This window comes from Symsagittifera roscoffensis, chromosome 8 (assembly GCF_963678635.1).
Source record: "Symsagittifera roscoffensis chromosome 8, txSymRosc1.1, whole genome shotgun sequence".
NCBI lineage: Eukaryota > Metazoa > Xenacoelomorpha > Acoela > Convolutidae > Symsagittifera > Symsagittifera roscoffensis.
The window spans coordinates 24210079-24232813 of record NC_087069.1 but is presented as its reverse complement, the minus strand read 5'-3'; the positions used below and the strand labels follow the sequence as shown (position 1 = coordinate 24232813).

Sequence of the window (22735 nt, the reverse complement as noted above, 5' to 3'; positions counted from 1 at the left end):
TCCTTCAGCCTTCACGATTTGTCTAATCGTCTGAATAAGACTGTTAATCCTCTAAAACTGCTAATTCGGAAGGTTAGCTGCTAGCCCTTCGTAACAGTCTTTTTGTCAATTCTGGTCAAAAGTCACAATATTTAAATTTTGAAATAATGATGTGTATGACACTTTTTATGATCTATGATCATCTTCTACAGATAGTTGAGAATTTTTAAAACCTGAAGATGCACAAAAATGTGCGAAAACGTTTGTTTGAATTTACACATTCTGACCCTCCTTTTCGTAATGAGTTCGTGATTAACAAACTTATTAAATAGTTTCAGTTATTGAAATGAATGCATGGGGCAGCCGTGGTGGTCCCAATAGTGAAATTGTTGAAAAATTTATTCACAGCGATACTCTCTGGATTACACTCAGGATTAAACAGGGTGGACTTACAGTCTGGAAGACTAGCTGTATTTTTCATCCCAACTACAATCAGCTGAGTTCATTTCAAATTATTTGTCTTTATATACATTTTTCTATCTCTACTTCTCTTACGTCATTGACGTGACAAAGCACGTTATCAGCGCGTCTGAACAAATCGACGAATCGGTGCTTGCTGAGTATCGCAGACTTCATCAGCAGTCTGACATTGAGTTACGTACTTTGGCCACTGTACTGCACTATTACCCCAACAACAAACGGATCTTCAAAACACGTGGTACGAAGCGAAGATCAGCTGGAGAGAGACGCGAGGCGAAAAGACTAAAATACTAAACAGGTAGGCGTGCTTATCGAGTCTCTGGCTCTGAGCCCCTCCCTATAAGTACTGAAGTTGTTTTTAGATTTACTCTTTACATAGGTGCGCTTATTGAGTCTCTGGCTCTGAGCCACTCAAAGATGTCTAAACATAACACTCGAAATCGAGTCAAATCAATCTCTGATTCATGCTTCACCTGTGATGAGAAAATCCTGAAGAATGAAAGTTCATTCGACTGCTTCGTCTGTGGTTGTCGAATGCATCTGACTAAAAATTTTACTGGCCCGAGTGAAGCGGCTGTTAATGGAGTACTGGCTATCGGAAAAAATGCCTTACTTCTTTGTAACAAGTGTATCGAAGAGAAGCGCCACGAAAAGCTAGCACAACCTGCCCATGTGAACACGGTCTCAAATGAACATCAAGAAAGTCAGGTCAAAAACCTTGAAACCGAAATGACTGAGCTCAAGAAAACTGTGTCCGAAATCAAAACGCTTCTCACAAGGAAACCGCCCGATTCCGGGCAACCAGCCCAACCGATTACCAAATCACAAGAACAAATGCCGAAACCTACCAAAGAACTCGATGGAATTCGTATACGTGGTATCCCAGAATCAACGGAAAAAGAAGCAAGAGTACGCCAAGAACACGACCTTGCAGAAGCTCAAAAACTACTAACCCATATGGAAGTCAATGCTATTATAGGCGACGTCATAAGATTTGGCCGATATGAAGAGAACAAATTGAGAACTATCCTGTTGAAAGTTCCAAATGCATATCAGCGTCGAATGGTACTGCTATCGGCGAGAAAGCTGAAAACTTTCACTCAACCAATCTTTCTCAGCAAACAACTGACAAAAGATGAAGCTGACCTTGAAAACTTAGCTCTTGTGAGACGACGAGAACTGATAAATGAAGGCGCCGATCCGAAAAATCTGCGTGTTCGTGACGCAACCCTGTTCATTCGACAGGGCGCAAAGTGGACAAAAGAGAAGCTTCCCGTGGCGGACGAATGACTAGCAGCTTTCATAAATATACTAATTTACAATGTGAGAAGTATACTTGAATACCAACGCCGAACAAATTTCTCCAATGCCGTTCAAGTGAAAAATATTTATCAAATTATCTGCCTAACAGAAACGTGGCTCACAGAGAGCATTAGCGATATAGGTCTGTTTCTAACCAACTATGCGATACATCGAAAAGACAGACTATCTGATAAAGGGTTGACAAAGCATGGCGGTGTACTGATAGCAGTAAGCAAAAACATTCCAAGCTCTCAAATTGACTCAATTTTTCAAAACTGTGATAATTCGTATATGCTTAAATAAAACATTACTAATATGTTGTCTTTACAGCGCCCCGTGAAACAGTGCGTACACATGGACTCTTCCGGACATCGTTGAGCTCCTAAAGTTCATTAGGCGAAAACAGTTCGAATACAGTGCTGTTTGCTCATATATAGCTGGAGGCATCAATCTTTCATCAACACACTGGCCCTCAATGACGTCAACATCTCTCTTCGAGCAAACATTCCTCAATGAACTATGTGAATCAAATTTTCAGCAACTCATAAAAACCCAGGACGGAAGGTCACTGGATGTTCTCTTCTGCAATAAACCCCAGCATGTGACATGCGTAGTCATTTATAACCATCTGAGAAGTCTCTTCAATTCTGATCACAAACCTTATCAAGGTAAAGTCTCGTTTGACATCCGACCTGTACATATCTCTTCGCCGTCTCCCAAACAAAAGCTAGACTTCGGTATATTTGCATACAGGAAAGCTAACTGGAAAGAAATCAATGAGTTCTTTCTCCAACATCCCTTCTGACCATACTGCATGAGCAAAGTGGACTTGATGGTTGAACTTTGGTATAAGTGGCTATACGAAAAATTAAAGGATCTTCTTCCAATAACTACAAAACATAGGTCCGAACTGGCTCCATGGGTAAGTGGCAACTCTTCAAACCTCATCAAGAAGTTAAATACAGTTCAATTGAAACAACAACGGCAGCCCACGCCGTCAAACAAAATCAAAATCGAATGTCTACAAACTGAGCTCACCCTGTCGCTTCAAAATGACCAGCATCTACATGAGATGACGCTCTTCAAGGAAGGCAAATTCAGCGACATACAGAGATACTTGAAGTCGAACACTATCCCTACCAAAAATTTTTTGGATCAAAGAACTGCCAATACAGATACTGTAAAAGTAATATTATTCAACGAATACTTTCAATCAGTGTTCACTCAAAACAACTACTGTACGAAAATCGGCGAACAAAATAGCACCCTACTAAATCAGATTCACTTTACGACCGATGAAATAGAAAACGCTCTGTTTAGACGTTAGCCAGTCGTCTTAGGACGTAGTTTTATTTTCCGTCGATATGTATCTTCCGGGCGAATGTTACATAGATGTTTTTATGGCGCTCCTGTGTGTTATTCTTTTTTAACATCATGACCGGCAGAACCGTTAACGAGCACAATGTTAACGAGCACCGCTAACGTAATAGGCCTAAACCGCCGGGGTGGAAGGGTAGTTCGGAACGCGGAAGCCTTCCAGATTACCGTGAATAGCTTTTTAACCTAGTTAAGAAAATTCACGAATCAGGAAGGGTGGGGGGATCGGCCAATCCCTCGTTCCTGAGAGGTTTGTGACCAAAAAACACTTAAATATATATATATATAAAACCAAACAAAAAGTAGTATATTACAAAAGAAAAACAAAAACATAAGGAAATAACCAATCATCCCCCCAGACAAGATGTGATCCGACCCTCCCGTTTGTTGTTGATAGATATATTGTTGTTACAGGCATTTATATCAGTCAGGATTGTTACAATCAATTTTGTAGCCCGTTTGTGAGGCTTGTACTGTAGGGTTATTTGAGCATTTAAGCACGTTAATGATAAATTGCGCTCAATCCGGAAGGGTCAGCTGATTTGCGCTCAATTCGGAAGGGTCTTGGGAGAAGACTGATCAGGCAAGCAGTACAAGGAGCAACAAGAAGGGGCTCAACGACAACAACAATCGACTGTTGGGTATCGTTAACAAGTTTTGTATCCCTTTTGGTACAAAAATTAAGATAGTAATCTGTGGGGGGCTCGACTGTGGTGCAGTGTAGTGATCCTTCACCGAACTGCGATTATCCGAGTTAAGCACCTTAATTCGGATATTAAACAAACCCGGAGGGGTATAGTATTAGTAATATTATTACTTATATAGCCTATATTAATACTCCTATATCGTTTTTCAGTGAAAAACACAGAAAGCAGACCGGTTTTTAGGGTCAAAATAGCGATATTTTGATCCGCCCACAAGTCGCGATTTTTGAGATATCGATATTTTTGAAAGAGAAAAAAGCGCTTAAGTAGTGTGTTACATCGTAACTGCACTACCATAATAGATAGTATTTTCGTGATTTTTGAGAAAACGAAACACTATAAATTCAGAAAATTTTTTGAATCTACAAGTTTTAAATCCCGCTTCCCGAAAGCCTTCCAGCTTGCAGAGAAATTCCGGGTTGCAGAGAAATTAATCAAATGGAATTTAACGTGTTTGATTTAGTGGATTCATCAATCCGGAGGGGTACAGGTAGCATAGTTTTCCAAAAATTTTTTCAACTAAAGCGTTCTAGATCGGGTCTTTTGCATTGAACTAGAAGAGTGAAGGCCTTCTGAACTCGGATCAATAATTTTCAGGTCGAAAAGAACAGAATTGCGGAAAAAGTAAGGCGGAACCTATAAGAGACAAATTTTTTTACTTTAGAAAAAAGACGTTTTGGTTAATAACTTTGGAACTACTGGGCATATCGAGTTGATCTTGGTATCAATAGATCAGTAATTAGCTGAGTTTAATGATAGGGACAGAAATTTTTCGAAAAAGTAAGCGTGAAAAGATTTTGAGATTGTTTTTAGCAAATTCACCAATTTGGAGGGTAGACCCTTCACGTTTTATAAATTTCTTTTAGAAAAGCCCTTACAGCCCTACCAAAGAGTAATAGCGATTGAACAAAGTAATTTTAGGCTGTTCTAGACGAAAAGGGAAGGCTAAAGGCACAGGAAAACCTTAATCGAGCCGAAGTTAGGCTAGCGACAAGACCCTTCACCGTAAGCGTGAATTGTCAAATAAGAGGCTTAACTTCAATCCGGAAGGGTCTAGGAAAGCATTACATACCCTTCCTAGTTAATTGAAAAAGCAAAATTGCATCGGAGAACGTATCCGGAGGGGTATAGGTTGAAAGAAGGAAATCTCCGAAAAGCTACTTTTACAAAACCAGAGGGCTCCCAATCCGGAGGGGTCAAAAATTTTTTCAAATTAGGAGGGGTCCGAATCCGGAGGGGTCTTATATTTGCAAATTCGGAGGGGTCCCAACTCGGAGGGGTCTTATATTTACTAACTCAGAGGGGTCCCAATCCGGAGGGGTCTAAATTTTGTTAATCCGGAAGGGTCCGATTTTTCCAATCCGGAGGGGTATCATTTTATTAAAGGACTTAGGTAAACGGAAGAAAGACTAAAGTGAGAGGTATTAGGTTATTAGCAGAAAGGCTAGGAATCAGTGACTGCACTGGTAACTTGCCTTTCAATAAAAACCAGACCAAAACAAAACAGTTCGGAACTCGGATATTTGTGACATTCGACCAGAATGGCCAAAATGCAATTTGTGCAGACTTCGAATTTTTAGCAGCAAGCCTTCCGAGTTAGTGATTTTGAAGGATTAACGACGTTAATCGGATGATTAGTAGAACGGTGAAGGTCAAGATATTCTGCTATTTTGAAATTTTGAATTTTCGAAGTGATGACGTAACATTTCTGAGAAATGCTGAAACGGCCATTTTTAACAAAAAACGAGTGAAAAAACACAACAACATTAGTTGCGCTGACGATAACAACGACAATCGTGATTGAAAAATAGCAGCAGATTGCAGAGAACGTTCCGAGTTGCAACTATTGTGCTGCTACAATAGTTGCAAGGCCGTTGCAAACAACGGTGAAGGGTAAGAAACCAGCCTTCCGGATTAGGAAGAAATCAAAATCAACGGGCTTGATTCAACGGAAAACTTTTATTGACTCATATGAACTTTTAGCATCCTGTCATGTCCTGACTTGAATTTAGTTGATATTTGGATTAGTTTTGACAAGGATGAGGTGCTAAGAGTTGGGGGGGAAAGGGTTGATCCATCTTCGATGGAGATGATGATTTTTATCTACTGAACAAAAACAATAGTAATATAATAAGTAGTAGCCCTGTTTTTAGGAGTGACCTCGTGGTCTGGGGATACTGAGACCCAGCCATGAGTTCACTATTTTTGCATATAATTCAGTTAATTTGAGCGTTCTGGTCGAAGCTGGAGAACAGTAACGTTTTTGTCGACCCGATGTTAGAAAAGACCACCGAAAAGTACTGGCTTGGTAGAGACGGTGAAAAACATGCAAAGCTCTGTTTAGACGCTAGCCAGTCGTCTTAAGACTTAGTTTTGTTATCCGTCGATATGTATCTTCCGGGCGAATGTTACATGTATGTTTTTATGGCGCTCCTGGGTGTTATTCTTTTATAACATCATGACCGGCGGAACCGTTAACGAGCACTCCGCGCCGAGCGGATGCTCACATTAACGCCCTTAATAGGCCTAAACCGCCCCCGGGGAGGAAGGGTAGTTCGGAACGCGGAGGCCTTCCGGATTGCCGTGAATAGTTTTTTAACCTAGTTAAGACCGAAAACTCACGAACCAGGAAGGGTGGGGGGATCGGCCGTCTCCTCGTCCCCTGAGTGGTTGGTGACCAAAAACACTTAACGATATAAGTAAAACCAAACAAAAAATAGTATAGTACCCAAGAAAAACAAAAAACATAAAAAATAACCGAAAAAACCAAAAACAGTAAAAAAGTAAAAAAAATCAGTAGAAATCATCCCCCCAGACAAGATGTGATTCAAACCCCCCGTTTGTTGTTGATAGATATATTGTTGTTACAGGCATTTATATCAGTCAGGATCGTTACGATCAATTTTGTGACCCGTTTGTGAGGCTTGTACTGTAGGGTTATTTGAGCATTTAAGCACGTTAATGATAAATTGCGCTCAATCCGGAAGGGTCAGCTGATTTGCGCTCAATTCGGAAGGGTCCTGGGTGAAGACCGATCCGGCAAGCAGTACAAGGAGCAACAAGAAGGGGCTCAACGACAACAACAATCGACTGTTGGGTATCGTTAACAAGTTTTGTATCCCTTTTGGTACAAAAAGTAAGATAGTAATCTGTGGGGGGCTCGACAGTGCTGCACTGTAGTGACCCTTCACCGAACTGCGAATATCCGAGTTAAGCACCTTAATTCGGATAATAAACAAACCCGGAGGGGTATAGTATTACTAAAATTATTACTTATATAGCCTATATTAATAGTCTTATATCGTTTTTCAGTGAAAAACAACGAAAACAGACCGGTTTTTAGGGTCAAAATAGCGATATTTTGATCCCCCCACAAGTCGCGATTTTTGAGATATCGATATTTTTGAAACGGAAAAAAGCGCTAAGTTAGTGTGTTACATCGTAACTGCACTACTGTAATAAGTAGAACCGGTTAACTTTAGTTCGGAAGTGGTTGGAACTAGTTTGGTACCAAAAACCAAATTTTCCCATTTTTTGATAGTAAGAAACACTATAAAATCAGGAAATTTTTTGAAATCTTTGAGTTAGGACAGTAAAAATAGTTGTTCGGACAACGTCCACTAGTGAATCTACGAGTTTTAAAACCCGCTACCCGAAAGCCTTCCGGGTTGCAGAGAAATCGAACATAACGTGTTTGATTTGGTGGATTCATCAATCCGGAGTGGTCCAGGTAGCATAGTTTTTCGCAAATTTTTTCTACAAAAGCGTTTTAGATCGGGTCTTTTGCATTGAACTAGAAGAGTATAGGCCTTTTGAGCTCAGATCAATAATTTTTAGGTCGAAAGGACCAGATTTGCGGAAAAAGTTAGGCGGAACCTATAAGAGAGAAAATTTTTGAGTTTGGAAAAAAGACGTTTTGGTTAATAACTTTGGAACTACAGAGCATATCGAGTTGATCTTGGTACCAATAGATCAGAGATTAGCTGAGCTTACTGACAGGATAGGGAAATTTCCCGGAAAAACGAGCGAGAAATTTTTTTGAGATTGTTTTTAGCAAATTACACAAATCCGGAGGGGTACACCCTTCACGTTTTATAAATTTTTCTGAAAAACCCTTATACCCCTACCAAAAGTTGATAGCGATTGAACTAAGTAACTTAGGACACTTCTAGACAAAAAGGGAGGGCTGAAGGCACAAGACAACCATAATAGAGTCGAAATTAGGCAAGTGATAAGACCCTTCACCGTTAGTGTGAATTGTCAAATAAGTGCCTTAACTTCAATCCGGAGGGGTCTAGGAAAGGACCCTATACCCTTCCCAGTTAATTCAAACAGCATAAAAGCAACGCAGAACGTATCCGGAGGGTCATAAGCTGAAATTAAGAAAACTACGAAAAGCTACTTTGACAGGGCTAAGGGCTCCGAATCCGGAGGGGTCTACTTTTCACAAAACCGGAGGGGTCCGAATCCGGAGGGGTCTTATAGTTGCTAATTCGGAGGGGTCCAAATCCGGAGGGGTCTACTATTAACTAACTCGGAGGGGTCCCAATCCGGAGGGGTCCATATTCTGACAGTCCGGAAGGGTCCTATTTGTGCCAATCCGGAGGAGTATTATTTTATTAAGGACTTAGGTAAACGAAAGAAAGACTAAAAAGCGAGAGGTATTAGGTTATTAATACACAGGCTAGGTATCAGTGACTGCACTGGTAACTTGCCTTTCAAAAAGAACCAGACTAATACAAAACAGGTCCGAACTCGGATATTCGCGACACTAAGTCTAAATTAAAAAGAGCGTGACTCATTGGTGTGGATTGAAACATAATACGTTTTTGGGAAAAGTGACTGCCCTGAGGATTTTAGTAGGTCTAGCTCGGGCAGTCCGAAGGCAGATAGGTAACACAGTACTCGGTGGGTGAAATAGACGCCCACTTGAGAAAATTACTGCCTTCAAAGTTTTGTCTGTTTGGTGCAGCACCAAGCAGGGAAAACTTTTTCTTTAAAAGACAGGTTCGACTATTGTACTGCGACCGACTAAGAGTACAAGACACATACGTTTTTTTATATATACATTCATATTGTGTCAATATATATTTTTGTTTTTGATTTTAAATCAACGTAAACTGTGCTTGATTGGGTAGTGAATACACTATCTTTTAAATTGACTGATAACATCATATTGTGCTAGTTTCCAGATCTTTGGACCGATAATCGGTTAGTGTGAATAAATTTTATACAAACTGTACTCTGACAACATACAGGGATTCTTGGTCACTATTTAATATAATCTTGTGGAATTTATTGTGTTGTGTCATTATTATTGTTAATAAAACTATAAAGTCTCTAGCAATCGAGTTAAGTATAGGTATTAAAAAGTGACAAATAGAAAATGAGTCTAGACAAGTCAAGGATACCAAAACGAGGTAATATCTCTAGAAAATTCATACCTGAAGAGCAAAGAAAAACGGCGACCGATCCTTTTGTGGATTGGATCAAGCGATCCCGGTCCGATAAAGAGGAGACGGTTTCAGGCAGAATGGTTGAAATGAGAAGTCAGAAGACCTCAGAAGAGCGAAGAGAACTGTTAGAAGTGGAGGTCAATACGGACCATACCATGAACGACAACCAGGGAGTAAATGGACTGGAAGGGAGAGGCAGAAGGCTGGCGAGTGAATCTACTCCGGTAGAACAAGGCCATGATTTTGCCACTTCCACCGGGACATTGGATCGAGAGGAGATGTCGGAACTGTCCGACATCTCAACTGAAGTAACGGCAACTAGAAGATCTCCGACAGATAACACTATGATGGCAAGCGGAACTGGGAAACAAACAACCTCATCATCGTTCTCAGAAAGAATGAAGAACACCTTCGGAAACATCTTTCCATTCAGCATGGGAGGAGGAGCAGGAAACGATGGTGAGTCCCAGGAGGAAGAGGATGAAGAGGAGCAAGGGGACTTTGGATCTCAAGTCAGCCTCAATAGTTCGATCCAGGAGAGTGAGGCACACGTCGGAAGAGAGACTGGAACCATGGACAAATTTGGTGTAGTGACAACGATAAGCAAAGAGGCAAACACACCGGGCCAGTCAAAGGACTTCGCGATTAGGACAAGTTCGGAGCCACAACCTGGAGAGAGTAGAACCAGAGGGCTTGGCAACGCGTTAATGGATCCTGAATTAAATAATGAAAAGACGTTGAAGCAGAGAGTCAAGGCCCGGATCTCGACAAGCACGAAGTTACCTGGGACCGACAGGGTTACACCACCACTAGTGACGCCACTCATGGATAACGGGGCAGCACTAGAGGAAGCCTTAAACAACATAGTAGGCAGTTTAGGAGAACAAAATGAACAGATGTCGATAAGGATGAGTGAACTAGAAAGAGCAGTTCACATTGAAAGAGAAAGTCTGCGGGAAGAAATAAACCGCAACAGACAAGAAGTTGGCAGAAGCGAAAAACGCTTGAAAGAAAGAACGGACGAACATATGACGAGGAACTTGTCGCGAATGACAAGAGAGGCGGAACAGAGGGAGTTACGCTTAAGAGCCGACATGGAGAAGTTAAGAATTCAGCAAGAGCAGTCTCTTGGGTCTCTTGACACAAAGATAGACGCGATGATGGAGAGGCGAACTCAGGCTATCATGGATAGGTTGGACGGGCTACTAAGCAGCAAGAGTGGACCAAAAGAAGGAGAGCCGAACTCGGGAGGTCCCAGCAGGGAACCGAGGGTGAACTTCAATGAACATCAAAGGAGGAAGACGTATGGATCCACTAGAGGCAGGGGCAGTTCATCAGGCTATGCCACAAGGGGTAATACAGCATGGGGCCCGAACAGTAGAGCAAGTTCAACGGGGAACAGACAAACCTCGAACGAACGACCAACGCAAAGCACACATGCGACTGGGAGAAGCGATTCTGGCAACATGGGGCATACAAGCCCGAGGAGGAGTCATATGGGCCAAGCGGGAAACGCTCATGGTGATTCGGATTGCAGGGATGCACCGCACACAGAGCCTTCGACAAGGTGTGAGGACACTCAAGCGGGACACTCAAGGGATGCTACGGCAATGGCCACAGCATTTGAACCCCTGAACAGGTCTTTAGAGACATTCCTGACGAGGTTATCAAGAACCAATGAACGCAGTGAGAAGTCCAGAAGAGTCTTTAAGAAACCAAGATGCTACAAAGACGAATCTGATGGCTGTATTGATACCTGGATAGAGGTAATGAAGCTGCATTTCGAGGAAGAGGACTTGTCGGAGAGACAGGAATGCAGCGCGCTCACCAGCAACTTAGAAGGGACAGCCCTGAACTGTGTCATGGCCAAGAAACAGTATCAACGTGACACTGCTGAGAAAATCTTCGAAATCTTGTTAAACCGTTTCGGATCAGGGGTGCAGGGGCACCAGGCGATGATGCGCTTCGAGAAACGGAGGCAACGAGAAGATGAAACAATAGACAAGTTTCTCGATGATTTGGAAATGCTGAGAAGACGCAGCCAACCGGATGAGTCAAACCGAAGGATGAACCTGGCCGTAGCCTCAAAATTCATCGATGGTGTGAAAAATGATGAACTTCGTACGATGCTAGCAACGCATTACACACCACTATCAACTAATGCGCCAACACCGGAGGAGTTGAGGCTCAAATCAAAAGAGTATCTTTTGATGAAACCTCCTTCGAGATCTGGATATTACAAGAACAATTATGGAAATTTTAACAACGGACCAGCAAACCAAGGGAATAATTGGTACAAACCGAGGGATGATATGGACAAGAGACGTTCTTGTGCTAATTGCAGTTCAACAGACCATCATGTGTCAGCATGCCCAACTTAACAACAAGGCATAAAAGCAATAGGCTTTAGCCTCGAGGACGAAGATGCGTCAGAGTTGGATCATGAGGATTTCATGAGAGGAGTAATTGCGAAATTCGGCCCGAGGTGTTTCTTTTGTAACTTGGAAGGTCATTTTAAATCAGATTGTCCGCAATTCTGGGATGCAGTGGCAGACATCAAGCATCCAAGACATGAAGAAGCTTTGTCAGGAGTGAAAGCCAGCAAGGCTCGACTTTTGAGTGAAGCGGAGGCACGCAGAAAGGATAAACCTCAAGAGCTGGTGGCAAAGAAGATGCAAGCGGTAACAGAGGAAGCACGTGAACCGGAACCAGCAACTGCGGCCGATGACTTCAAAATCGATTATAGGGCAGCTGCGAGGGATGCTATAAATAGAGTACAGCAGGAACTAGTGACAAAAGAGATTGAACAAAAGGTGAAACTCGAGCTGGAGAATGAAAAATTACAGGAGCAACTGAACGCCTTCGAAGCAACGGAAGTTGAAGAGGCAAAAGCACCAAGCAGCTTGAGCATGAAACTTAATGTTATCTCTGGTCAGAGGTTCGGTATGGCACCGCAAGGAAGTAAAATACAGTCGATAATCTCGGTGGCAGGGCATCAGGTAATCAGAAATCTGAGTGAACCGTCTGAGTTCACTTTGATGCATTTGGACACATATGCAGACTATCTGAGGCAGATGGAGCCACGCACCGAGTCGAGGGCTGTGAGGGCACTACTAACGACGGGTGGCCCTCGCATGAAGAAACTTCATGGACGCTACCTAGAAGTCTATGGGCCGTATCAAGTGATGCTGAACGTGGATGGGATCAGCATCTACACCAGGACTTATGTAACAACAGATGATGACCAAATAGGGCAGATCTATTTGGGAGAAGAGGAACTCAAGGTCCGCAGGATAGGCCATGACGCCATGATGGAACAAGACGCAGTACACATTGGATATGAAGCAGATGTGACAGCACATCTGCTCGACACCAACGGAACAAAAATCGGAGTCACAGGGCTTCTGGACACAGGAGCGGTAGTGAGTGTGATGCCGATAAAAACTTGGGAAAGAATGGGCTTCACGCGGGAAGATCTGATTCCAACGAATCTCCGACTGGCTGCAGCCAATCGAGGAGCTATCTACGTAGCCGGAAGAACACCAATAACGGTCCTCCACATGGGAGGACGGGATCTTTGGATGAGCTTCCTGGTGGTAGAGAATCTGGACGATGCCGACCAATTCATCTTGGGCAGAGATTTTGTCAGGAATTTTGAGTTGAGTGATAGTAAACAGGTTTGCTTAGTACCGAATCCAAATAGTCAGAGTTCGGTGTTTTTAGGCCGGAGCTTCTCGGTAACGCGAAACGGACTGTGTGTCAGTGTGTTGTTGAACACACTGGACACCACGGTTTCAATCCAGCGTGGAAAGAAGCTTGGCTACGCCTTGCCGATGAGGACCGACTATGAGGAGACAGAAAACTCGAAGAAATATAGTGTGAAAGACTGTCCTTATCATGCAAATAAAGATAAAATCTTAAAGAGAATTAATGAATTAAAATCTATTCATAAATTGTTTTCAATGAAATCCGAAACGGACGACGGCTTACCGGTTTTGCCAGAAATAGAACATTTAAAAGGAAAAATAGGTGAGGGAGATTTTGAAAAATTGCGGGACCTCCTAAATCGGAACGCCGAGGTATTTTCAAAACATAAGGCGGACATCGGTTCCTGTAATTTCGTCGAACACGAAATCGAACTAGAAGAGGGCGCCGTTCCCCATAGGGAAGGCGCAAGGCGAATGACGCCACATAAATCGGAAGCGTGCCGAGCGGAAAAAGAAATGTTGCTTGAATACGACATGATAGAACCCTCAAAATCGCCATGGGCTTGCGGAGTAGTAATGGCGAAAAAGAAAGGGGGGCAGCTTAGATTTTGTTGCGACTTTCGTTACTTGAACGCGGTAACGATAAAAGATGCGTACCCGATACCGCGAATAGACGAGAGCCTATCTAAACTTGGTGATGCCAAGTTCTTCACCACATTGGACTTAGGTTCTGCCTTCTGGCAGGTTCCCTTGCGGAAAAAGGATAGGGAGAAAACCGGTTTCGCGTGCGAATTGGGGTTGTACCAGTGGAAGAGGATGCCCTTCGGCTTGTGCAATGCAACAGCAACTTTTCAAAGGCTGATGGCTCAGGCTTTGACAGGAGTGACCAAAAAGTACGGGAATCTCTTGATGTGCTACGTGGATGATGTAGTCATAGCGACACCGACCCTGGAGGATCACATTGATCGGCTCGATGAGGTCTTCGGATGTATGAAAAGAGCAGGCTTGAAATGCAAACCATCGAAATGTGAAATCCTTAGAGATTCGATCAAGTACCTGGGAAGAATGGTGGACAGGCATGGTGTGAGGCCAGATCCAGAAGCAGTAGAGGCTGTGCTGACATGGAAGGCTCCGAGGACGGACACACAGCTAATGAGCTTCCTGGGGTTTGCCAATTATTACCGTGAATTCATTAAAGGATACGCGGACAAGGTGTACCCGATGCAGAAGCTGATGCGCAACAAAGGGAAAAAGTTCGAATGGAACGATGAGGCACAGGTTGCTTTCGAGAACATAAAGCGGGAACTGTGCGAAGCGCCAGTGCTGGACATGCCTACAGAAAAGGGCATGTATGTTCTTGACACAGACGCATCGGTGGTGGCAATCTCAGGAATCTTGCATCAAGAGCAAGAATGGAACGGAAGAACAGTTCTCCGTCCCATTGTATACGGCAGCAAAGTCTTGAGTGACACAGAGATGAAATATGGCGCACCAAAAGCAGAAATGTTTGCAGTAGTCACCTTTGTGGAGAAGTACCGTGCATACTTGGGGAGCGCTCCCTTCAAATTACGCGTGGACAACAGAGCGTTATCCTGGTTGAAGACCTGCTCGATGGATCAGAGTTATATTGGTAGATGGATAGTAAGACTGGATGGCTACCACATGATAATCGAACATAGGATGCGCGATAAACACCAGAATGCTGACAGCCTCAGCAAGAAAACTGAGTTCTATGAAAGATTGGAGCAGAAGCAGGCCAATCAGGCGGAAATAAAGGAGGGATTCTCGTTTCTGGACAAAGAAACTTATGAAGAGCTTCCCTTAACGAGATGGTTGGATAAATCAGGACATCCAATTCCAGGGCACCCTGAGCTACCTGTAGAGAAAGCAGCCGAGATAAAGATCCTGTCCAAGGAGGACCCGGTCCCCTTGGATTTGTTGCTGCGCTCGAACCTGGTCCAGCAAGAACTCTCTCGCATGAATATAAACAGCCTCTCATTATTGGATAAAACGGTGCAAGTCACACCACAAGTAATGCGGATGCTGGGTGGATTGTTAGAAAGAGAAGTGACCAGAGATGACCCCGAGTGGACAGCAGCAATGGCATCGCTAACAGTCAGTGAGAAGGTGAAGATCATGCCGTCCAGACGACAGCACGAAGAGAACGAAAGGGATTGTAGGACAATAGTTCAGCAACTAGTATCCTCAATACCCCAGGAGATTTTAACAAGTACTTCTTACGGACAGAAAGAACAGGGGAGCAGCAAGCGAAAGAAAACCGTCACCTTTGTAGACCGGGATAAAGAGGGTGAAGTTGTAGAACAAAATCTGCTGCAAGACTATTCTCCGGGGAGAAGGATGATGAGAAGAACCAGCGATCACAAGATCAACACCCGGGACAAGGAAATTTGTGCGGGGAGTCTGAGATAAACGAGGAAATTCCTGATGAGAAACAGGACCGAGAGAACAAGGTTTTGTCCGGGGAGTTCAGATGGATGCGAAGAAAGCACAGACATGATCTGGAGGAGCGTGCAGTCTCCAGCACAACCTCTTCGACGGATGATGATTCCCGAAACTCAGGAATGGACACCTATTCAGACAGGAACTCGAGTTCGGGATCCGAACTGTCAGAACTGGCGATACACACGCTACTAGTGGAAACTCGGCCGAGAGACCTGGACAGAGAGGTGTACCAGGATCCTGACAGTGATCGCTACCTAATACCAAGCGAAAGAGTCTTTGACAACGCAGCGGATGACTTAGAAACGATAGCGGTATCGAAACGTTCGATGAGCTTATTGCCACAGAAAGAGGCAGTCAGGACTGATCTTCAACCGTTTCAGCAAGAAACACAACCGTTGGCGAAGATTTGGTGCGTTAAGATGGAAGAAGACACACATCAACCCAACGAGCTGAATAGTCAGATGAGGGTCATGAAGACGTACTTGAAGGCGAGATACAGACTCTCGGACCTTCTAAGGGCGCAGAGAAATGATCGCATGACAAGCAACCTAAAAAGGTGGATAGAAAACGGTGCACCTGACAAAGGTGACCTGGAAGAAGACAGCTATAGGATCCTGAGACAATACTTCATGCAGAAGGAGGGGAGATTATATCTGAACAAGGACGGGATCGTGGCTTGCAGGAGAAGAGAAGAAGACAAGGTCTTATACAAATATAACGCGATAGTGTTGCCGCAACTCTATCAGACAGAACTATTATTCAGGTCGCATGATCAGATGGGCCATCAAGGGATCGACAAAGTGTATCAGAGGATCCTGAAGCGCTTTGAGTGGCCTGGGATGAAAAAGGCATGCGAGAAATGGGTGACAGCATGTCTGTCATGCCAAGAGGTCAAGGATCCTAGGAAGTTGCGATTTCCTTTACAATCGATTGAGTCGTCTGAATTCAACGAGGTGGTGCATAACTGCCTCGGCGGAAGAGACATGCGACCACCTGATCAACACGTGGATAGCAAGACATGGTTGTCCGATGACGTTTCAATCGGATAATGGAACAGCTTTCGTAGGAGAGCTTACGAAAGAGCTTATGAGACGCTCACAGGTCGCTCAGGCTCACTCCACGACATACCACCCTCAAATGAATGGCCTAGTGGAAAGACAGAATAGGACGTTAGTGTCGATGCTGAGGGTATATTGTTCCAGGTACATGACCGATTGGGACAGATACCATCCACAGGTGATGGGAGCTTATAATAGCACGCAACACTCCACCACTGGAGTTAGTCCACACATGATGCTGTCGGGACACGAGAAGTCTTTACCCTTGACATTCTTCTACCCAGAATATGAGGGAAAGAAAACGTCCCCACAGGTCTACGTGAGGGATGTGATCAAACGCCAACAGGAGTTGAACGATTTGTGTAGACGAAACACTCAGCAGGCACTGGCAAGGCAGAGGAAAAGATTCGACAAGAAAGCAGCTGGTGCAAAGGCTTACTCGGTGGGAGACTACGTATGGGTATTTCAGAACGTTATACCACCGAAAGGGACAAAGAAGCTTCTAAAGAAATGGAGGGGACCCTTCATGATTACAGAGGTGCACCAAGAGGGACGCTTTTATAGACTGAGTACTGGCCGAGCCGCCCACTACGAGAACATCAAGCCACACAATCCATCGACAGAAGACTGGCGTATACCTGCAGACATGGAAGAAGGGGATTATCTAATGATGGATCCTGCTTGTGAGGTCAATGAAAAAGGCACCAGGGAGAAGAACGATGGAAACGAAGTCGTAGAGGAAGGTACGGATACACCATTGGACCTGGATCCAAACGAACAGATCGAAGCGGACGATGAAACCTTACCCTACGCAGAGGAAGATTGGCAGGATCCCGAACAGACAGAGGTTCCCAAGAACTTCGAACCGGACCTTCCGTTCACGATGCAGACTCGTCAGAAGGACGGGACGAGACCAAGAAAGAAATACAATCCTTACGGTGACGACTTTGTAGTGGATAGGATAGATCTAAAGAAAATAGTGGAGGAAGTAGTGGGTTTAGAGGAAATAACCGTGTCACAAGACATTGACATAGTCGATGATCACAACGATGAGTGGGTTGACGACTGGTCGAAACCCGAGGTAGAATTCGACGATGAGCAACAGCAGTCAAATGAACAGGACCTGACGAATCTGCGTGTCTTAGAGTGGCTGAACGAAATGACATCAGACCCTAAAGAGACCAGCGTTACGATTCAAGACGTAGATCGCGAAAGCGCGAAATACATTAAGACCGAACGAGATGATCCTTCCTGGGCTGCCCAGGAAGGACGACTACTCATTCCAGCTTCTAATCTCGACTTAATATCCGGTATGCGATCGACGGGGACGCCGATGGATATTTTTGTCCGGGGAGTGGGGGTAGGACTTACCCACACTGAAAACTTGATAATAAAAAAATTAAGAATAGCAAGAGAAACAGGAGAGTTAGAAGCAGAAACAGGCGAAGAACCTAAGAAACCTGATATAGGCAGGGTAGTTGAGTCATATTTTAATTTACCAAATGAATATTCTAGTAACATAATACTAACAGACAGTGATTTCATACTCACAAACAGAACATGTGCGGTAGCAATCACCGCAGACATGAGTTGTAGGACGGCGCTAGCGGCAGATTTTAAGAGGGAATATAAAAACGTGGAATTCCTTTGGAAGCAAAGACCAGGGATAGGGGGCGTAGCAGCCTTACCTCCGGCGGTGTCGCAGATACCGGGAAAGTACTTGTGCTTCTTGGTAACGAGGGCGACGGAGAAGCAGCACGTGGACCCAGAAAACCTAGTCTTGTCTTTGACGAGGCTGAGGGACTTCCTTGTGGAAATGGACGTGAAGGAGCTCTCGCTTCCAGTGTACGATCCAAATAGAGGAAGACTGCATCCTCGGGAATTGTACGCGCTTGTACACGTGATATTCTCTGATACGAACATACAAGTATATCTACATAAGAAATATTATTTAAGTATAGGCTGAGTGATGTGCGAAAGAGTGTTAGGCCAAAGACCAAGTTGCATGTAATAGGTGTTATGTTATGTTATGTTATGTGTTAGGTTATTAAGATCATGGGTAAGTAAGCGTTAGTGACCATGAACAACTAAATGACGATCTTGGGAATAGATCCAAAGTTTGGACTGTCCAATCTAAGGTCGAATTCCAAAATTTTAGAAACCAATTGATTTTAATAAATTTTAGGATAAATATCTTTTTATCTGAACTGTTTTAAGCAGTTTTTAACGATATATGTTAAGGTGAAACTGACAGGTGTGACAGTCGTGATTCCTTTTCTAGATCCTGATTGATCATTTAATTGCTCATTTGAGTCAAAACTTGAAATCGAAATCAAATCAAACTTGGAAAGAACAGTATGGACAATTTCAACCTGGATGAATTGATGGACCTGGCAGAGGCATATGTAGGACCGATGGTAGATGCAATCTATCGTCGGCTGATCGAACGAGACTTCGCTCTGGAGGATCCAGAGGTGGTCATGTTGCTGACCGCCCTGATCAACATCTTGGGGCACGACAACCGTTGGGGACAGCCCCACGGAAGTCCTGTTGATGGCAGCATATGGAGAAAGAGGAGTACTAGACCGCCCGAACATGAGAGTGATGAGGTGGAGAAACGGGGCTCTCTCAGGGAGTGACTTGGCGAATGATCCTGGATTGGGAAGTTCTAGGACTTACCAACCAGGTGAGATGCCAATGCCCTCTAAGCCTAAACCTGGGCTGACGAGAATGCATCGGGAGATGAACAGCGAGGCGACCTCGTCTGGTTCACAACTGAGAGCAGCTGTGCCACCAAAAAGGGCGAAAGTAACACAGAAGGTTCAGACGAACCAAACCATACAAGATCTGGACGAGATGAACGATCAGCTGAGAAGTACGAAGAAGGAGCTGGACGAGATGACCAGAAGCATGCTCCAGATGGAGGAAGATCGGGACATGTGGAGAAAGTTGTTTGAAGACTGCAACAAAAAGCAGGGTCAAGAGATTGAACGCTTAAGGCAGGAATACAAAGAGCAATCGGAGCAGATGGCGTTGACAACGGCCGTGGAGAAAGTGATACCTGCAAGGGATATTCCTCGTGGGCAGTCCCCGATGGAGCTCTTGACACCTCGAGAAATGAGTCAAACAACGGAGACACGACCTCCAGTAGAGACGAACCGAGTAACAATCCCGGATCCTAGTGACACCTTGGGTGATCCCGTCGTGGAACAGACAGTGAGAAAATTGATAGAGACAGCTGGACGATTGGTCGCTAACAAGAATGCACCAGGTTCCGGGGTGACTGCACCCTATGGAACGATTGACGATACGGGCAGAGTACAACTCTCCCAGACAGTAATCAGAAAAGGGATGAGTAACGTGACACCACTCATGGGGAGCTCGAGAATCCCAGAAAGGAAAGTACGAAAGATGCCAGCGAAGAAAGTGTCTCGTGTAATAGACGTGCAGAAGAATAATCAATTGCAGTATAATTTCACGGGAGTTCCGGAGACAGATCCGAGGGCCTGCTTCAATCGAGCTACCTGGAGCCCGGCTGTGAACCTGCAGCAACCACCACTCGGGACATCTCACCTGATATTGGGAGACAGTTTAGTCAGAGTGCTGTCGAATTTGAGGACCTCATGGGTCACCACGGTGATGGCCTTTGGAGGCGCGACGATTGCCCAATTATATCGCATGGTGGAGCTGATGAATCCAGGGAAGATACCCAATGTGATGATCTTAGTTGGGACGAATGATATCTCCAGAGGATCAGATGAGCAGGAAGCACTGTGGGAATCAATGATGGTGTGTTTGTTCACTACTCTCTGGCAGAAGTTCAGTTGCGCGGTACTGACCGTTTGCACAGTGCCAATGAACGCAAGAAGCCTGACAGCATCAGAAAGAAGGCACAACGAGAGAGTCATGAGATGGAACAACATCTTGAGAAACCTAGCAAATCGAAATGCCGGAAGAATGATCCTCATCGACATTGGACATGAATTGAGAGTCATGGATCAAGCCAGACTGACCACAGATAACATCCACTTCGACAGTGTCGAAGGACAAGCTTGGTTGAATCGAGTCTTCCAAGAACGGTTGGATGAGCTGGAAGCAGAACTCTTTGACACAGGAGTGCTGAAGGAAGAGGGAACGGTGAGTGATACGGTGATCACCACCTTTGTGCCTCCTAACCTGGAAACACGCTTGGGTACGGTCCCAGCCGTCACAAATTACCGGCAACAAAGCTCCAGTGATCCAGGTCGAAGAACAGACGTACAGGATCGGTTGGGAGAAGCACCGATGAGGAGGACAATTCATCCTAGGAGAAGGATAGGACCTATCAACCAACCAATCGAAGAAGTAGCAGGCACATCTAGATCGGACACTAGATCGGAGACGACGAGTACCAGTCGAGAGGAGAGACCGAGCAGAGGCTCATTGATGTGGTCGCGATCCATACCGTCTCCTTGGCATATATACAAAGACGAACTAATGAAGCTGGACCTACAGAGAGTGAGCTTCATCGAAGATGCAAGGAGGATGCTGAATGGAGCGACGCTATCCGTCAGCAGATTGTACTCGATAACCGGCGTAGACTGGTTGATAGCCGCTAGCATAAATTTCAGCTCCACGACGGCCTTGAGATTTGCCGACTTGGAGGGACTGCCCTCCAACAACACAATGGGACCTGTGAATGCAAGACCGTTGCAAGATGTGAGATTGAACCATGATGAGAGGAATCGTGAAGAAAGGCCAGGAAGATTCCTGACGGCGAGAGCGCCGATTGGACAACACGTGAAGATATTTAGGCAATTGACGACACCACCTGGTCATGTGAAGGAGAGAGTGTACCCAAAACTAGTGAACCAAGATGGTGATGCCCAGAGATATGGCGGATTGACAGCGATAAAGAAAGATGAGACCATCTTCGCCGCCTACGACAAAGCAGAGATGAGAAAGGCCAAAATCATGGTAGTAGCGAATTCAGAGTTCGTGTACACCTCTAAGTCTTTGTTTTGGCCGGACGTCATAATGCTGGCCGCAGTTGACCTAGACCTATTGCAATCAGTGTCATTGGCTATAGGGGTACAAAGGCAGACAGAAATGAACCCGATAACGATTGTGTTTGCTGGCATCAATGACCATCTGCACAGTAGAGGTTTTCTGAGCAGGCTCAGAGATTCTGCAACAGCAGAAAACGCAGTATGGCCAGCGATAAAAGACATCCTGGAGTCGATGGGTGAAGTGGTGGACGTTGAGAGTAGTATTTGCGTTGTCTCCGGGATATGCACATCTCCCGGATGGACTGAAATTTGTGTATGCAATGGTAGCCTTACTTTCGGAGGGAAAATATGATGTGATCAAATCAGCCCCGAATCGCATGATAGAAATGGAGAACCTGAGGCCACTTAAGGCTGAACTGCCTGCAGTATGGTCAGATATCTCAAACGCGATGAGAGGGTTCAAGGACCACGCGCTACACATGTTAGTGTTGGACGAAGTGCTGGGGTTGGAACTGTCCAACTTCAGTCGGCAACTCAAACTGAAACCAGGAATAGATGACGACCATCGAGTGATCACGGCAATGTCCAACGACTTGTGGTTCCGAGCAATGGAAGTGGCGAGTGAAGACACGAGAAGAAAGAATTCACTGGAGACGAGAGCTCATCTGGAAGCGATGGTGCTGAGAACCAAGCCGGAAGCAAACCAGTGGCTACACCTGAATCCTAGAGTGGCGGCATTGGGTGCAGATGCTTTTCAGCAAGGCCCAGTAATGATCACTAAGATACACGCCTACTTTTTGAAGGAGGTGAAACTGGCGGAAAATGCCGGAGAAAAGACAGCTGAGTTCGTGAACAGAATGTGTCAGATTACTCTGGAAACCTTCTGGACCCAGGAAGTGAATGGACAGGAGGGATTTGAAAGGACAGACAGCATGCTAGAAGGGTTGGGAGCCGGATGGACCGCGTCCTTCTTGGCAAAAGTTTACCCGAAAGTCTCGCACTATTTGATAAAGGAATTCCTCCAAGCAGTAGTGAAAGTATCGATAGTGGAATTAATAGCCTTGTTCGTGACGTTCGGAGCGGAGAGTTTCGTAAAAGGACCGGCGATACTGCTTACGGATGGAATACAGAACCTGCGACTAGATGGACTTCTGACATTGATCGCAATAACCCACGGAAACTTGGGAGGACTGATGAAACTGGCACGTTGTCCAGAGCAGA

At 44.7% G+C, this 22735-nt stretch overlaps 1 protein-coding gene across 1 annotated transcript in view; it reads left to right on the top strand.

The window, feature by feature from the left end:
* The first annotated feature begins 296 nt into the window (after positions 1-296).
* The window catches only part of LOC134853511 (uncharacterized), a 120103-nt gene continuing 97664 nt past the window's right edge, over positions 297-22735 (top strand). The window contains exon 1 of the mRNA XM_063869510.1: positions 297-311. The gene's annotated coding sequence lies outside the window, so the exon portion shown is untranslated. The remainder of the gene's footprint in view (positions 312-22735) is intronic.